Source organism: Sus scrofa, chromosome 14 (assembly GCF_000003025.6).
Source record: "Sus scrofa isolate TJ Tabasco breed Duroc chromosome 14, Sscrofa11.1, whole genome shotgun sequence".
NCBI lineage: Eukaryota > Metazoa > Chordata > Mammalia > Artiodactyla > Suidae > Sus > Sus scrofa.
This window is the reverse complement of record NC_010456.5, coordinates 81,359,168-81,375,650: the sequence shown is the minus strand read 5'-3', so window position 1 is coordinate 81,375,650 and position 16,483 is coordinate 81,359,168. Positions and strand designations below refer to the sequence as shown.

The 16,483-nt window shown below is 53.0% G+C and overlaps 1 long non-coding RNA gene across 3 annotated transcripts in view; it reads left to right on the top strand.

The window, feature by feature from the left end:
* LOC106506054 overlaps positions 1–16,483 on the top strand; it is a 262,494-nt gene that overhangs the window by 15,201 nt on the left and 230,810 nt on the right. For 2 of the 3 annotated variants that reach the window (XR_002338702.1, XR_002338701.1), the window contains exons 3-4: positions 11,325–11,411; positions 11,933–12,051. This is a non-coding gene — a long non-coding RNA (uncharacterized LOC106506054). The remainder of the gene's footprint in view (positions 1–11,324; positions 11,412–11,932; positions 12,052–16,483) is intronic. The other variant, XR_001301036.2, reaches the window with a different exon arrangement.

Below are 16,483 nucleotides of genomic sequence, written 5' to 3'. Positions count from 1 at the left end.
TCCTCTCCTCTCTTCTCTCTTTCCCCTCCCCTCCCCACCCCTCTCCTATTAATGACAAACAACAAGGAGAGAAGGCAGGTGCTTGAGAATTGTGTTGGCAAAGGAATCAGGGCAGGTAAGACCCACTCTGTCCCGCAGCTGCCCACAGAGATCATGGGGTTTTATCCCATTGCACAGAAAGGACACCAGAAGTCCAGAGAGAGCATGAGTTTGTCTAAGATCACACAGCGAGCTGAGACCATGACCTCCATCCTACCCCGATGCCTCCTTGGCTGGCAGGTTGAGTCTCTCCTCCTGAGAATTTGACTTGGGCATGAGTGACCCCCTGACCCAGAACTCAGAAGAAAGTTAGGAACAGGGAATAAGATTTTTTTGAGAGGAGTTTCTGGGTGGGCAGTGGGAAAAGAATTCTGTGGATGCCGGGCAAAAAGAAGGAAAACACGGAGGGGGATTACACTCATGATCACTGCCTTTAAATCAGATTGTTATGATCATTATGCAGCTACAGATGTGATAAATTCATTTGAGTAATAAAAAATAAAGTAAAAAAAATGTACAAAACCAGCAAAAAAAAACACAAAAGTTTGAGAGTGGCTTGTTTGGGGGCCCAGAGGGATAGACGTGGAACATTGGAAAGCAGTCCCAGGGGGACAGCTTGGATCTCATGAGGAAGGATTTGGTAATGACTAGAGCTGGCTGAGGTTAGAAGGAGCTCCCTGTCACCGGAGGAGTGCAACTAGAGGGCTTTGGGGGGCATGGAACCATGTATTAGTTTCCTATTGTTGCTGTGAAAAATGACCACAACAGTCATGGCTTCAAACAACACTAATTTACAATCTTATAGTTATGGAGGTCAGAACTTCAAAACAGGTTTCATTGGGCTAAAATCAAGTTGTCAGCAGGGCTATGTTTCTTCTGGAGTCCTCTACAGGAGGATTCAATTCTTTGCCTTTTCCAGCTTCTAGAGGCTGCCTGCTTTCCTTGACTGACAGCCCCTTCCTCCATCTACAATGCCAGTGACATCAGGCTGTGTCCCTCTCATGCTGCCATCCCTTTGGTTCTCTCTTTTGCCCCCCTCTTTCACTTTATGTACCCTCATGACCACATTGGTCTCATCTGGATAGTCCCAGATTATCTCCCCATCTTAAGGTCAGCTGATCAGCAACCTCAATTCTATCCGGAACCTAACTTCTCTTTCCATGTAACCAACATATTCCTAGGGTCCGGGGACTAGGATGTGGACACTTTTGGGGGTGTAATTATTCTGCCTGTCACAGAGAGATTTTCTAATCTGGAACCAGAGGACATTGGATTACTTAAGCAAGATAAGGTATGAGGAAGAGGAAAGAGGGAGAGGAAAGAGAGGAGAAAGAGGAGGTGGGCTTGGGGGCAGGACAGGAGGGGAAGATGGGGCAGGAGGAGAAGTGGCAGCAGAAAGAGAAGGAGGATGAGAATTCTTGTTGTGGCTCAGCGGGCTAAGGACCCGACAGAGTGTCCGTGAGGATGCAAGTTTGATTCCTGGCCTCGCTCAGTGGGTTAAGGATTTGGCATTGCCACAAACTGCGGCGTGGGTCACAGATGTGGCTCAGAGTCGGCATTGCTATGGCTGTGGTATAGGCCAGCAGCTGCAGCTCCAATTCGACCCCTAGCCTGGGAATTTCCATATGCTGCGGGTGCAGCCATAAAAAGAAAAAAAAGAAAAGAAAAGAAAGGAAGAACGAGAAGAAGGATGGAAAATTGACTTTCATCCCATGTCAGCCAGCCTTAGCCACTCAATACAAGGTCGGGCAGAGCATCAGGAGTCCCAGTCCTACTGTGTGACCAGAGACCAGTCTGCTCCCTAGTCTCACTGGCTTCAGTTACTCCCTTGGTGAAACGAGTTCCCTCTGGTTCTGGCCTTTGATAGTTCTGGAGCGGGTCATATTGAGGACGCCATGGGGAGACTTTACGGGGGCCAGACCAGGGTGGTGGGGCTGTCCCAGAAGGGCTGCCTGACAGGGTGGAGGCAGCATCCACCTGCATCAGTCAACTTGCCACCACCACTCCTTGAAGGGAGGACCATGGAGCCCGATGGACCCTGGACCCTGGAGGCTGCAGATATAGGCCACTCTCCACCCGCAAGGGCCTGTGAGCTGCTCTCCTTCACCTGAGTTAAGGGCAGGGGTCCCGTCCAGGCCCCTCCCCACCCCCTCCTCATCCCAACTAGGCCTTCTTGCCCTCACTCCCAGAAGCCCTAACCATTCTGAATCTCAGGCCAGGGAGAGCTCTCTGGCAGCCTGGGAGAAGCCCTGCTAGAGGCTGGTGTTCTTGGCCGATAACCATGGCATCTTTCTTTTACACAGAAGGACAGAGCCTGGGTCTTTCTAAAACCTTGTGTGTTTACTTGCCTCATGTTTCTCAAATCCTATGGAAAAGCTCCTTAGCATGGATGATAACCAGTAACCCCTTGGGGCTTTGGACAAGTGGAGTGACCGTCACTCTAAAGTGCTTGGCGGCACAGGGTCTGGCCCATAACAGGAAGTAAGTGGTGGGTGGTGGCCTTCCTATCAGTGCTGCCCCCGGGCAGGCCATGTCCATTCATTCACATCTGCTGGGGACCTTGGCCTGGTATAACTGCAGCTCTGAGCTCTGGGGCTTCTCCTGATGTGACCAGCCCTTTGGGGTTGATGTTTCTGTTCCCTGTTAGTCTTGCCGCCCCGGGGTGGGCCCACAGAGGGCTCCCCGGCTTCTGGAGCCAGCCCCAGATCAGTAGCTGCTGGGTCAGGTGTTGGAAGGAATGAATGGATGCTGAGCTGCTAATTCATTCAGCAAGCATCACTGAGCCTCTCTCTGTGCCAGGCCTGGTGGAGGGGCACCCTTGCCCAGGGCCTGGCCCTCCAGGTGTTCATTGCCCCTCTTTGGCTCTCTTGTACTGCTGCGGTGGGTGTGTGGATCCCTGGCTGCAGAGGGAGGAGGGCAAAGGCTCCAGCGGGAGTGTCTGTGGTCCTTGAACCCTCAGCACCCTCTCTGAGCTGGTACTCACGTCTCCTCTTATCTCTGGCCAGACCTTGAAGAGCCAAGAACCAGTTCTATTAATCAATTATCTGCTGTCTGCGCTGAGAGCAGGGCTGCCTGGCCAGATAAAGCCCTAAGGGAGGGGCAGGGGACCACGAAGCAGACAGGATGTAGGAGTGGAGCTCCCCCTCGTCTGGTGGGCATACACCAAAGGGGGGTGCACCCCTGCACCCTCACACACAACAATGGGAGAATCTCTGGCACACCTATCACCCCTCCCACATGTACACTCAGCCCCACAGCCTGGACAGGCCCTCCTGCACATATCTTTAGTGCACATGAAGCCATATCATGCCTGGATTGCTCCCGGAGCATGTCCCCTGTACACACGGCTTCCCACACCCAGAGTAACGGACACACGAGGTAGACACACCCTCCCCAACATCTGCCCACAGAATCAGCTCCACCTGCTTCGCTCACGTCCATACACTTGTCCCCTGCCTTGACCATCACACACAGCTCCACACACCACTGGCCTGCAAACACGTCCATACACATATTCCCCACGCACACACCTCGCCATTGCCCATGCCGAGGGCTCCCTCCGTGTTCCCCAAGGCTGAGAGTGGTGCCAGCATGGACTGGCCTTATGGGGTTTCTGAGGGCAGATGGATCACTACCTGGAGGCGGTTCATTTGGCTTGAATTTTTGGCTGTGAAAGCAGGAGACCTGGGTTCGAGGCAGAGGTCTAAATTCACTAAGCAGGCAGGACCCTGGACAAGTCCTCTTCCCAATCCAGACCTCAGTTTCTTCCTCTGCAAGGTGGGAACAATGCCAAGCCCAGTGGGTGTTTCCAGGATCCAAGCAGGTGCTATCGTGGAAGTGCAGATGTGAACATACAGAGGGTTAGTGCGAACTGTTATTGCCGTCTGCTGCCATACTTGTTGTTGATTCATTAGGGTCCTTTGGAGGACTGGAAAGCCCCATCGAGGTGCTTGTGACTAGGAAAACCTGGCCTGATCCTGGTGACCTTGAGGGTTGGATACACCCTAGCCCAAATCCCTGGGATTTGGCCCAAGCCCCACGCCTCACCCAGGCCACCCTGCAGCAAGCCCGTCCGGGCCAGGGAACGTGGCCATGCCCTCAGCTGGTCCACATCCAGTTCCTGACCACCTCCGTCCATGCCCAGGCCTCCGTCCACCCAGCGTGGGGTGCAAGTCTCCATGCAAGACTTTTCCCTTCCAGAGTCCCAGTGTCACAGCAGGAGAGTGCCATCCTCGTCCTCAGAAATCCAGGGGAGTCTGAGGAGCTCTGGCTCATGGCTGCTCTGTGGGGCAGCCTGGGCTGTGGGGTCAAGGTGGGAGGCAGTGGTACAGGAATGTGCAGAGAGGTGTGGTGTGCGGTCTGTGAGGTGAAGGTAGTTTGTGCGGGATCACGTGGGTGAGTGTGCTCTGTGTGTCTCCATCCATTTAGGTGTCTGAGGGGGGTGCTGCAGTGCGTGCATGTGTGTGTGCACGCGCGTGTGCGCGTGTGCAGATGGGTGAGCCTGACCTTGTGGGTAGGTGGTGGGTGCGGGTGTGTTAGCACTTTGGTGGTGCTTGGGAGTGTGAGCATGGAGGGGGTTGTGCGTGTGTGTCTGTCTGGGTGTGGGTGTGTCTGTCTGGAAGGGTGGTTGTGATTTGGGTATGGGTAGGAGTGTGTGTGCATCTCTGGGTCTGGCTGGGTGTGTGTCTGTCTGTCTGGGTGTGGGTGTGTCTGTCTGGGAGGGTAGTTGTGATTCGAGTGTGAGGAAGTGTGTGTGTGTAGGTCTGTCTGGGTTGTGCGAGTGTGTGTGAGTGTGTGTCAGTCTGGGAGGGTGGCTGTGGTGTGGGTGGGTGTGGATTTCTTTGTGCGAGTGTGGCATGTGGGCTGAGTGTGCGGGGCAGTGTGATGGGGGGGCAGTCTGGGCGGGGATGGGGGTTGGGGGGAGAGCAGCAGGCAGGCGGGCAGGCAGGCAGGCAGGCAGGCAGGCGGCCAGGGCGCGTCCCGATTCCCTGCACACAGTGGCTGGGCTGACAGCCGGGCGGAGAAGAAAACTAGACGTCAGGGAAATCAGTCAGAGACAAATCGATTCCCTTTAGAGGTGAGAAAAAGCAGATGCTGCGGCTGCTGGTGGCCTGTTAGGCTCTGAGCCACATCCCTCTCCAGCCCGAGCCCCCTCCCCCTCTGCTCCTGGCTGCCAACGTCCCCCCACCCCCGCTGCCTTTGTTAGGGGCCCTGCTGCCTGGGCTGCCTTACATCCCTTCCCCTGCAGGCTGGGCGCTTCATAGAGCCCATCCTGTGTGTGTGTGTGTGTGTGTGTGTGTGTGTGTGTGTGTGTGTGTGTGTGATTGCGGGGACAGTCCTAGATGTGGGCCTTACCTGATGGCAGAGCGCCCTTTGGGACATCAGAGAGATGGTGGGTCAGCGACCTGGCTGAGGACGTCCAGGGGACTGGATGAACTCAGGCCTCCTGGGTGCTGACAAGGGGGATTTTGCCCCCTTCCTACCCCCTAAACCCCACCCCATGGGCTCTTTGAGCAAAGCCCTCTTTTCTTTCCTCCGTGCTGTGTTCAGGGATAGAGCAAGAGCTGCTGTTCCCCAGGCAGGGCTGGTGCCTCATCCATCCTCCCTGTCTGCACATTGGCCCCAGGGGCATCTAGGGCTGAGGGCAGAGCTGCCGCGGGGTGGCGCCTGGGTCTTGCTGCCACCTGGCTGCCTGGTGGTCCCCCACTCCAGGCCCTTCTTTCTGCCACCTCCTTTTCCATTGGGTCATACTACCCAGAACAAATCAGGAAACAAAGGTAAAGCCTTTTAGAAACAGACCCTTCTGGAGTCAGGGCTCTATTTTCAGTGTCCTGGGCTCTTGTAGCCAGTCTCTGTAGGCACCTGCTCAATATACCTGCTGAGCTTTTGTTCTGGACCAGGCCCTGGATTTGGAAGTGAGTAAGATGACCTGGGCCTGCCTTCAGGGAGCCTCACATCTAGCTGGGATGGAGAATACAAGGTGGGCAGAGAGGGAGGGAAGGGTCCCAGCCATATCCTACCTCCTCGCCGCCCTGGGCTCCACCCTCCTCTCCAGGGGCCTGTGGGCTCCCGGCTTCAGCTCAGGCTGGCTCCTTTGCCTCAGTGTCCCCTGCCCCACTTGCCCATCTGGCTCCTCCTCAGTGAGCACTGCCCTAGGCCGCCGTCTCTCCTCCATACTCGGCCCCTGGCTAGGATGCGTGGCTCTGCCAGGCCCAGGCTCCACCTTCCTTCCTTTTCAGGACTATAGGCTTCTCCAGCATACGTGCCCTGCTATCTGAGTGTGAAGCTGCCCCGCTGAGCAGAAGGCAGAAGTGGCTGTTCCAGGGGCTTGGTTGGGATGCCTGCACCAACAGATTCCCCTCCCAGACCCTTTCCTGTGCTCATGAAGACCCTGCTCCCTGCTCCCCACTCTCAGACCCATCCTGACCAGTGTCCACTCACCTGAACCCTCCTTGTCCATCACTGGCCACACTCTGGAATCCAGAACATATATTGAGAAGCCTGGGTTCCTTGGCTCTCCCAGACTTGGCTTTGTGTCCTGAGCCGGGCACTAGACCTCTCTGGACCCTGTGTTCTTTCCTGCTAAGAGGATGAGGAATCAGCCTTACTTCCCCCGGAGGGCCAGAGTGGGTGGCAGGTACAGGATCTGCTCAGAGTAACAGCTGTGTTTTTGTTACTGGTGGTCTAGGTGATGGCTCGCGGAACCCTTTCCAAACCCCTTCCCGGCTTAGAGTCCCGGTGGCCAGCCAGATGGGAGAAGCCAGGGATTGATCTATAAACATTGATTGAACCAATTTGGGGCCAAGCCCTGGTAGCGGGCAGACAGCACCTGGCCTAGTGCCTGGCCCATGAGATGTGTCCAAAAAAATAACTGCTGAAAGAAGGAATGGATGGAGTTGTGAGTGTGAACATTGCTGGCATGTCCCAGCCTCTGGGAGCCGTCAGTCTCACGGCGACACTTTGGGTTTCTGATTCTAGCTCTGCGCCTGACCTCTCCTGGCCTTCCTGTTTGTCCCTCAGTAACATCAGGAGCTCTGTGACCTTGAAGATCATTTCCTGCTGGGATATTAATACCACCACTAATAATAAACAGTAGCCGTCGTCGAGGCAGGAGCAAATGTACTAATATTAGCTGCACCTGTTAGGGCCCAGCACGTGCCAGGCCCCCAACACGTGTTCTGATGTCAGGCTCCCCTGGGCCGTGAGAGGGCTCACTGTCTCCATGTTGACAATAAGCGGCCGGATGCTCTGCCCTTGGCCAGGGTTTCAGAGCGAGGATAGAACTCAAGGCTATTTTGGTTGGGCTCTGAGGGTGGCAAAGAAGAGAGGCACTCAGCTGACCTCACGTAAGGGAGGGCTGAGTGAAAAGGGGAACATCGTGGGGACGTGGGGTGAGCCAGCTCCCTGGGCTGCAGGCAGGGCTGGACTGCAGGTGGAGTGACAGGAGCCGGGGGCCTCCATGCAGTTGAAAACCCACCCGAACTCCCCCGGCTGCAGTGCCAGCATCACCCCCAGTGGGTCTCCTCCCTCCCGTCTCTGCTTGTCTGTCCACACTGACTCGTGTGCTCCCTTTTTCCTCTCTGTGTATCTGTGCTGGCCCCCTGCTCTTCATAGATGCTGCTGCCTGACAGCGCAACTCTCCCCCTGCTTCTGTCCACGCCTCCTTTCAGGCCAACTTTCAGGGCTGCCTGCTCAGTTCACTTATTTCCCAGTTCAAGGTCTACAACCCAGGTTACGTTCCCACCCTGCCTGCCCCCGTCCCAGCTGCCTCTGGATTGGCTGCCTGTTGTCAGGCCCTGGCCCTGGTGTAGTCAGCTGCGGGGGACTGGCGCTTTCCCATCAACCAAAGGGTCTCAAATTTGGTGTCAGGACCTGGTTTTACTCTTAGAAATTATTGAGGACCTGAAAGAGTTTTTGTTTATGGAGGTACATCTATTGATATTTACCACACTCGAAATAAAAACCATACATGTATAAATCATGAAATATTTATTCTTGAAGAACAATAAGAATAAATCATTGCATATCAACCATTAACATTTTTCATGGCAAATGACTAAGACAAAAATACTTGGAGTTCCCTGGTGGCCTAGTGGTTAAAGACTTGGCACTGTCACTGCTGTTTTTAAAAAAATAAAACTTAGGGGTAGTACCATCTTACATTTTTGTAGTTCTCTTTAATGGCTCACTTAAGAGAAGAGGGTTGGGTTTTCATGTATCCTTCTGCATTCAGTCTGTTGGAGCCTCTGGAAAACTCCACTGTATGTTTGCAGAGGAAAGAGAGTAAATAAGCCAAATAACACCTTTTAACCTTGCAGAGCCTCTGAAAGAATCTATCTTGGGTTGCTCCTGATATGGCCCCCTGCAGGGACTCCTCGACCTGACAAATGTCACAGGAACCCAGCAATCAGCTGAAGGCCAGACACCAGGTCCAAGAGCTCAGAAATCCTGGGAGCTGGGAGCTGGATCAGTGGGAACTGGGAGAGCAAGTGGGGCCGAGAGCAGCTTTCTGGAGGACACGTTAGGTGGATGGAGCCTTGACAGATGGGCATCTTAGCAGATGCAGAGGGGAGAGGGAGTTTTCTGGGGGAAATGACTGTTGCATCTTCAAAGTGGGATGATGAGGCATGGGGCCAAGCTTGGCTGAGACCTTAAGGGCCCTGAGCACCCAGAGGATCCCTGTGCTTGCTGCCACTCTGCATAACTCAGAATAAAGTTTACTTTCCATAGTGACACTAAGCTTCCTTGCGTGCTGATGTAAAAAAAAAAAAAAAAAAAAAAAAAAAGGCCCTTTCTAGTTTCTGGACTGAAAAACTGGTTAAGTGCACAGATGCAGAGCTTGTCTCATTTGGGGGGTGCTGTGTTGTGTTAGTGCCTGTGGTATAGGCTTGCTCTGCCTCATGGGTCCTATATGGGTGCGCAGAGGGTAGGTGGGGATGGGGCACTTAGAGCACCCAGCACTTCCAGAGCACCCAGTGATTCCAGGCACCCACTGCTGAGGGAGGGTCCAAGCATCCTGGCCTGAAATCAGTGGAACAGAGGTGGTGGTAGAAGCCTTGGCCCAGCCTGGAATCCCCAAATCTGGGCCCAGGTGGGAACAGTTCCCTGGTGGCTGCTGATCTTCCCACTTCTGTGTGAGGCAGGGGACCCTGGAGGGTGGGGAGTGGGAAAGAGTGCTCCTGAGGGAATAACTCCCACCTAGCTGAGAGCAGGGGGACGTGGGCCCTGGACAGGACAGAGGTCTCAGGGCTGTGTGATGGGCTATGGACCCACTGACTGTCTGAATCCTGGCTCTGCCACTTACGCTCTGCCTCAGTTTCCTCATCTGCAAAGCAGGGATGAGCACGTCTGCTCATGTGCTTGTTTGGAGGTGACATGAGAAGGCGAAGGTGAAATGAGATAAAAGGGATAAAGCATCCGGTACGAAGAACTGGGCCAGCTCCCTGAAGCATGAGCTTCGTTTCATTTCTGCTTGGTGATCAGGTTCTGGTTCACAGGAATTGCTTGATACATATCTGTTGAATCAAAGAATCACTTAATGAACACATCCGTGGCTCAGTGATGCCAGTTTCTTTCCTAGGCAAGGCTCAGGCCAACCACCTCAGGCTGGGAAACTAAGCCCTGGAGAGGGGGAGGGACTTTGTGTAAGGCGGGCAGCAAGTTAGAGCCTGAACTGAATCCTGGACGCAGGCTCTGCTGCCTGCAGCCACGGCAAGAAAGGGCTTCCGGAGGAGGGGGCTGGGCCTTCCTCTGTAGCACATGCTTGCATGCATGTGCGTGTGTGTGTGCACAAATGCGTGCTTGTGTGTGCGTCTGGGAAGCCAGGAGACTCGAGCCTCTGCAGGGTTCCTCCCTCCTGTGGGAAGGCCTGTCATGGTCCGCTGTTTCCACGTGGCTCTGGCACACCTCAACTATTATGGGATTTTTATGTAGTCTGAACTCCCTTCAGGGAGCTGTTCTCTTTCTGACGGAAGCTGTGTCTGCGACGAAGCCATCACAGCTTAGAAGAGAACCTCAACTGGCCCCTCCAAGTATGGGATGGAGAGGCGAGCGAAAGATTAGAAAAGGTGGGAAGTGGGGGTGTTGTCACATCTCCCTTTGCATCCCTGGGCTGGGAGGGCCACCTTCCTTCTCCCTCCTGCAAAAATGCCCCAGGCCCGGGAATCCCACCTTGGCCACGGGCTTATCTGAAGGGCGTTAAAGTCAGTGGCTCTGTTCTGCTCCAGCCCTTCTCAAAGCCTGGCCCGTGGAGCAGCAGCAATTGCATCAACTGGGAGCTGGTTAGAAATGCAGACCTAGGCCCCACCCCAGGCCTGTAGCATCAAGAATCTCTGGAGGTAGGACCCAGAAATCTGTATTTTCCAAGCCTTCCTTGGATGCTCCTAAAAGTTTAAAAATCACTGCTTTATACACTTTCTCAACAAAAATATGACATTCAGCAGGGCTGGGATTCAAAGGGGTGGATGTTTCCCAGTTAGACCTAGAAACCTATTGAAATTGTCTGTTTGGTTGTCTATTCCTTTGTCTGTCTCTCCATCTGTCTGCCTTTTTTTCTTTTTTTTCTTTTGTTTTGGTCTTTTTAGGGCTGTACCTGCAGCATATGGAGGTTCCCAGGCTAGGGATCTAATTGGAGCTGTAGCTGCCGGCCTACACCACAGCCACAGCAATGTGGGATCTGAGCTGCGTGTGTGACCTACACCACAGCTCTCGGCAATGCTGGATCCTTAACCCACCGAGTGAGGCCAGGGATCGAACCTGTGTCCTCATGGATACTAGTCGGGTTCACCAATGGCTGAGACATGATGGGAACTCCCATCTGCCTCTTTTGTATTTGGTAGACATTCAGTTGCACCTAGAAGTTGAGATGGGTAAGCTCGCCCCCCCACCCCCACTCCCCCGCCCCCGCCCCCTCTAGCTTACCATGAAGCTCGGCTGTGAGGCTGAGGAGGAGGGCTCCTTGATTCCCCAGGCAGTGAAGCAAGATGGTCACTTGTTTAAATCTGAGCCCGACAAAGCCACCCTAAAGCAAAGTATAGAAGAGGAAAGTGGAAGGAAGCAAGTTTTATTTGGCCTCTGTTGTTTTCACATGTGCTGAGGCATCTCACCCTCCTGATCTCCCTTCCTACTGTGTAATGTTATTCTCATTTTATGGAGGAGGAAACTGAGGCTCAAAGATGTGGAGAGACTTCACCAAAGCTGTAGAACCTGAAAATGATGGTCAGAACATGAACCCAGCTCCTCCTGTCCCCAGAGGCCATGCCGTTTCTTTTGTTCTATGTTTCCAGGATCTTGGAGGACCTGGGGATCAACAGCCAGACTTGGATGCTCAGGATGATTTGGGATGTGCTTCTAACTACCTGTACTGTCTGGAGGTCAGCAGGCTGCCTTTGAGGTTGTTAGCTTTCTGTCACTGGAGCTCTGCAAGCAACGACCAGGAAATCTTATGGCCATGATGGTGGGGTGTGTGTGTGTGTGTAGGGCAGGATCAAGACCAAGGGATTTTGCCCACTTGGTCTTCTGCCCTCCAAAATGGGCCTGCTCAGGCCTGCTCTGGGGTCAGCGTCCCCGTGGTTGGAGACTTTGCTGCCAGCTGCTCATTATCTGTGGCTGCTCTGAGGGGACCCTGCCAGCTCCCAAACAGGAAACGTGTTAAGAGAGCTGTAATTAGAGCTGGGAGCCACAGGCCTGAGAGGTGCCTGCCGCAGCTTCAAGTGCAGACATGCTGCCCGGGTGAAGTCCCTGGGTGGGAACCCAGTGAGTCAGGCCCTCAGATCCTCTCCCTACATGTGGCACCCCCGCCCCACCCTATTCTCCCTGGAAGGAAACCAGCGTTCCTTGGGTGCCTACTGGGTGTCTGAGTTTCACAGATGTTCCCTCTTCCCTTTCTTCCCAGAAACCTAGAAGCAAGGAAGCTGCCACCATGATGCAGCGGGGAGTCCGAGGCCCTGGGAGGTCATATGACTCATTCAAGGTCATCCTGCTGTGGCAGAGATGCGATGAAGCCCTGGCTTTGTGAGTACCTGGTCTAACCTTCTCATTATTCTGGAGGAAGCTCTGAGACAAAGGTAGGGTGCAAGAGGCCAGGAGCAAAGGTAGAGGAGGCCTAGGCCTGGTTGGGTCCCGCCCCAACTGACCGTGACTTCCTTTAGCCTCTATGAATCTGTCGTGGAGGGATGAATCCCTGCTATGCTCCCTTTTCAGGCTGCTGGGCCACCCATGGTCATTGCGGTAATTTAAGAACACAGCCATACGTTCTTCAACACTCCTCTTATTGAGTAACAACCTCTGTGATCCCTCCCCTTTAGTCTGGGCAGATTTGTGACTGCTTCACCCTGCAGAGAATGGCAGAAGAGATGCCAAGTTAGTAAAGACCATGCAGCTTTTGCTCACTGGCTCATGTGCTCCTGGAGCCCTGAGCCACCACAGAGGGTGTAAGAAGAATCACTGATCGGGGGCTGCCATGCTGTAAGGATGCCCAAGCCACAAGGAGAGTCTGGGTTTAGGCACTCTGGTTAGCAGTCCCAGCTGAGCCCAGCCATCAAGCCTCTCCTGCTGTTTGAGTTTTCCCAGCTGAGGCCTCAGATGTCATGGAGCAGAGACAAATCTGCCCTGTTATGCTCGGTCTGAACTCCTGGCCCATAGAACCTGGGAGCAGGGTCAATTTCTGGTGATTTGTTATGCAGCAATGTATAACCAGCACAGCTATGGCAGCTGGGCTGCACCAGGACTCCTACCCAGACCATCTTTCCCTCACGGCCCCTGGCCAGTGGCTGGGCTCACACTCTTCATGCAAAGCATTGCTCCAAGGGAAGGGTCTGAGACTGGGGCGCTCCATAGCTCCTGGGGGTTGCATCTGCTCAGCTGCCTCTTCCCCCTCCTTTCTCAGAAATAAGTTCTCAAATCCGGATCTGCCTCAGGGCCTTGTGTGTGGTTAAAAGTCCTGATTCCTGCGTTACCTCTTCTTAGCTCTGAGGTCTGGGGCAAGCTACTTAACTCAGTTTCTTTAGTCTGTAAGCTGGGGGTGATAAGTATGCACCCGAGAGGGTTGTTGTCTGAGCAGTGCCGTGCAGAGCACAAACACCCTGATCAGTGTGGCCTGTTCTCATTCCTGATGTCACCCTTGTGCCATCTCCCTGTGCCCAGGACTTTACAGTTTACAAGGTACCTTCTAGTTCCCCTGGCGACTGCTGTTGAACAGATGAGGAAAATGCAGTTCTCTGGGATGTGGCTCGTGTCCATGGCCTCAGATAGAAGCGCTTTCTCCTACTCTTGTCAAACATCTTCTGGGGTTTTCCTCTCTGGCCCATCTTGGGGCTCCTGGCTGACTTGCCTGGCCTCCTCCTCACTATTGCTCTCTCCTGCCCTTGGACTTCTGCAGTCTTAGATTGTGCAGCTTTGGATAATATCCCCTATCTGGGTCTTAGCTTCCCCCTCTGTGAGATGAGGAGCTTGGGCTGGCTGATGTTGAAGGGCACTTTTGACTCTAAAATGATCAAGTTGAGTTTTCATATTGGGGGTGGGGGGGTGGCTTGCTCGCAGGACTGCCTGCTGCTCCTTCCAAGCTGAGCCTGTCCTGGCTGTGAACAAACAAGAGGGCCCAACATCCCCAGTTCCAGGGCAGCAGGGCCAAGCTCTGAGAAGGGAAAGGTGGCACCACTTGGGAGTTGGAAGGACCCAGCCAGGACACTGGGTCTTTACTCCCAGCTTGGCAACACTTGTAGTTTTCCCTGAGATTGTTCCTCATAGTGGCCAGATGATGGACCCAACCCAACCAGGCCTGGACTCCGGAGCCCCTTCTAAGGCCATTCCCAGTGTCATCTCTGGGCAGTAATGGGTTCATCAGCATCCTGACCTGTGGTCCAGCCTCTGCTACTTCACCTGCCAGGTATTTCTCAAGCCCACCTCCGGCCTCACTTCCTCCAGGCAGCCTTCCCTGATGTACAGCATTAGGCTTTTTTTCTGTTCTCCCATAGTGCCCTGGGCTTTCCATCAGGACCTCTCTTGAATTGTGGTCTGTAACTGCCTGTTACTTACAGGTTCTCCTCCAGACCTTGAGCCCCAGGAGACCAGAGTCCATGTCTGTCCTGCTCACCTCTGTGTCTCCAATGCTCCAAACAAAACTGGCACTACTTAGGTTCTCAGTAAATATAAATCGCACAAAATCATTTTAGATAAATAAACAAATAACAGCAATGCTACTAGCAGTAAAAGGAATAATGCTACTTGCTTAAAATATCCCAGCCTCATCTGCTTGTGCTTTAAGCCAGGCTACGAGAGGATGGCTTCCAGAGAGCATTATTTTGATCCCTGTAGGACTGCTTTGCTTGAAGCATCCATATGTATGTCACTCCTCAGAAAACATCTCCATGAGATTTGTGTCTATTCTGAGAATTTTATGATGAAGACTACCAGGAAAAATTCCTGTTTTACAACCAAAGGCAGGGATGGTTTTCCTAAATATCAGGCTTTATTTTATATTTATTTTTTATTTCATGGACATCACGTAAGTGACCAGGTTTTTCCTTTTGCACTTGCTACCAGGAAACTCAGCTCCAAAATCTGGCTCCTTTGTAAGCATGTTTAGAACTTTGTAGTTTTCATTTTTGAACTAGTCAGGTTTCTGGCTTATTTAACATCCTTTCCTCTGTTTTGTTTCTTACTTCCTATCAATTTTTAATTTATGTTTTATTGCAGTATTTTTGGTTTCCTTGTAAATCCCTTATGGGTTTGTGTGTGCTTTAAATAATTTGCCTTGGAACAAGGCAAGATATAACCAAGTGCATACACACAGCACGGTATTCCCAAGGTTGGCTCAGGATTCAGGTACTCCAGTCACTCCCTCCCTCTGAAGGCCACACTCCTCTGAGAGCCCCACGCCCAGCCAGAGCCATCAACTGCCAAGAGGGCACAGGTTCCCCCGTGTTCTCTCCCTTTGCTCTGCAGAGCTGCATGGCTGTGGAGTCCACATGATCTGATGATCTGCTGCTGGACATGGAAATGGGGAAGGGGAAGCAGGTGGAGGTATGTGGGGCGATGAGGCCTCTGCCTCGGGAAGCTTCATGCTGGTCTCTGCCAGAATTCAGAGCCCAGCCTTGTGAGCACGTGAAGCTGTCACCCATTTTCCCTAGAGCCACGCTCTCTCTCCTTTTCATGAGGCTGCGGTGTCCAGAGCTGGCCATTTTGGAAGAAGAGGAGCCGGGAAATTGTAAGCTTCCTGTATGGGCATCAAGACAGCTGGCGAGGGCCCTCCTTCTCTGAATGACCCCAAACATGTCCCTGGATGCTGGGGGCCTGAGTTTTGTCATCTGGAATTGGGACCTTGAGTCTTTGCCCACCTCTCTGTCAGTGGTGTTGTGATAAGCAGAACATATTTGTTCTAGAATGTTTCCCCACCTCACATCTGAGATGCTGTGCAGAAGCGATTCCCCGGGAGGCTCTGCGAACCTCCTCACCGCCCACTCGTGTTGCTGGAGGAAACAAAACCCCTCCAAAAAAACAAAAGACATCAGTGCATCAGAATGCACCCAGCGGATGGTGGTGTTTGAATTGGAAATCACCGAGGTGGTTTGGTTTCTATTCCATATCAGAGCTTTATTCATGCAACGGGAATTTGTTAAGGTTTTGTTCAGTCTACAAATATTTGTCAAGCGCCTGCTTCGAGCTCAGCCCCCATGCTCTGTGTTGGAGCTGCAGAAGTGATAAAGCGCTCTGGGGTGGGGGGTGTGGGGAGAGCCAGACCTGGCTCTGAGTCCCAGCTCTGGTCCCCACCTCTTTGGTGACCTTGGGCAGGTCACCTCCCCTCTCTGAGCCTGTCCCATGTGTGAGGTGGGACTAATGCTGGCTACCTTCCTTATAGTGCAGTTGCAAGGATCAAGTGAGGAAATGCGATGCTGTTATTAGCAGTGACTGAAACAGTAAGTGTGGTTGTTTTATCAAGAGTGATGGGAAGTCACGGGCCCTGCTTCGTGGCAGCCGTGGTTAGGGAAGCTATTAGTTATGGTAAGGGGAGCTTTGGGCCAGGGCGGCTGGGAGGTGCATACATAAGATGCTGAGGATGCACAGGGGAGCCAGGGGGTATTTGTGGCCTTAGTAATGACTTGATAGCAAGCAGTTGTGAGCTCTGCCCAGAGTTGCCCATGGAAGGTACATGTGGGATTTAGAACAGACCCTTTTACATTCTTGGGGAGACAGCTCTTGTAAATGCCCCTCTCTCACTCAGAGGCTGCTCTCAAAGTCTCCTGTTGGCATTTTCAGGAAAATTACAAGCACATGTATCTTGGGACAGGGTTCAGGTGGGAAGGGCCATAGTGGTTGTGGTATCTTAGGTGGCTTGGAGGCTGTAACAGATACAAATACTGGTGGCTTAAACAACAAACATTTATTTCTCACAGTTCTAGAGGCTGGAAAGCTGAGATCAAGGTGCTGGCTGACTTGGTGTCTGGTG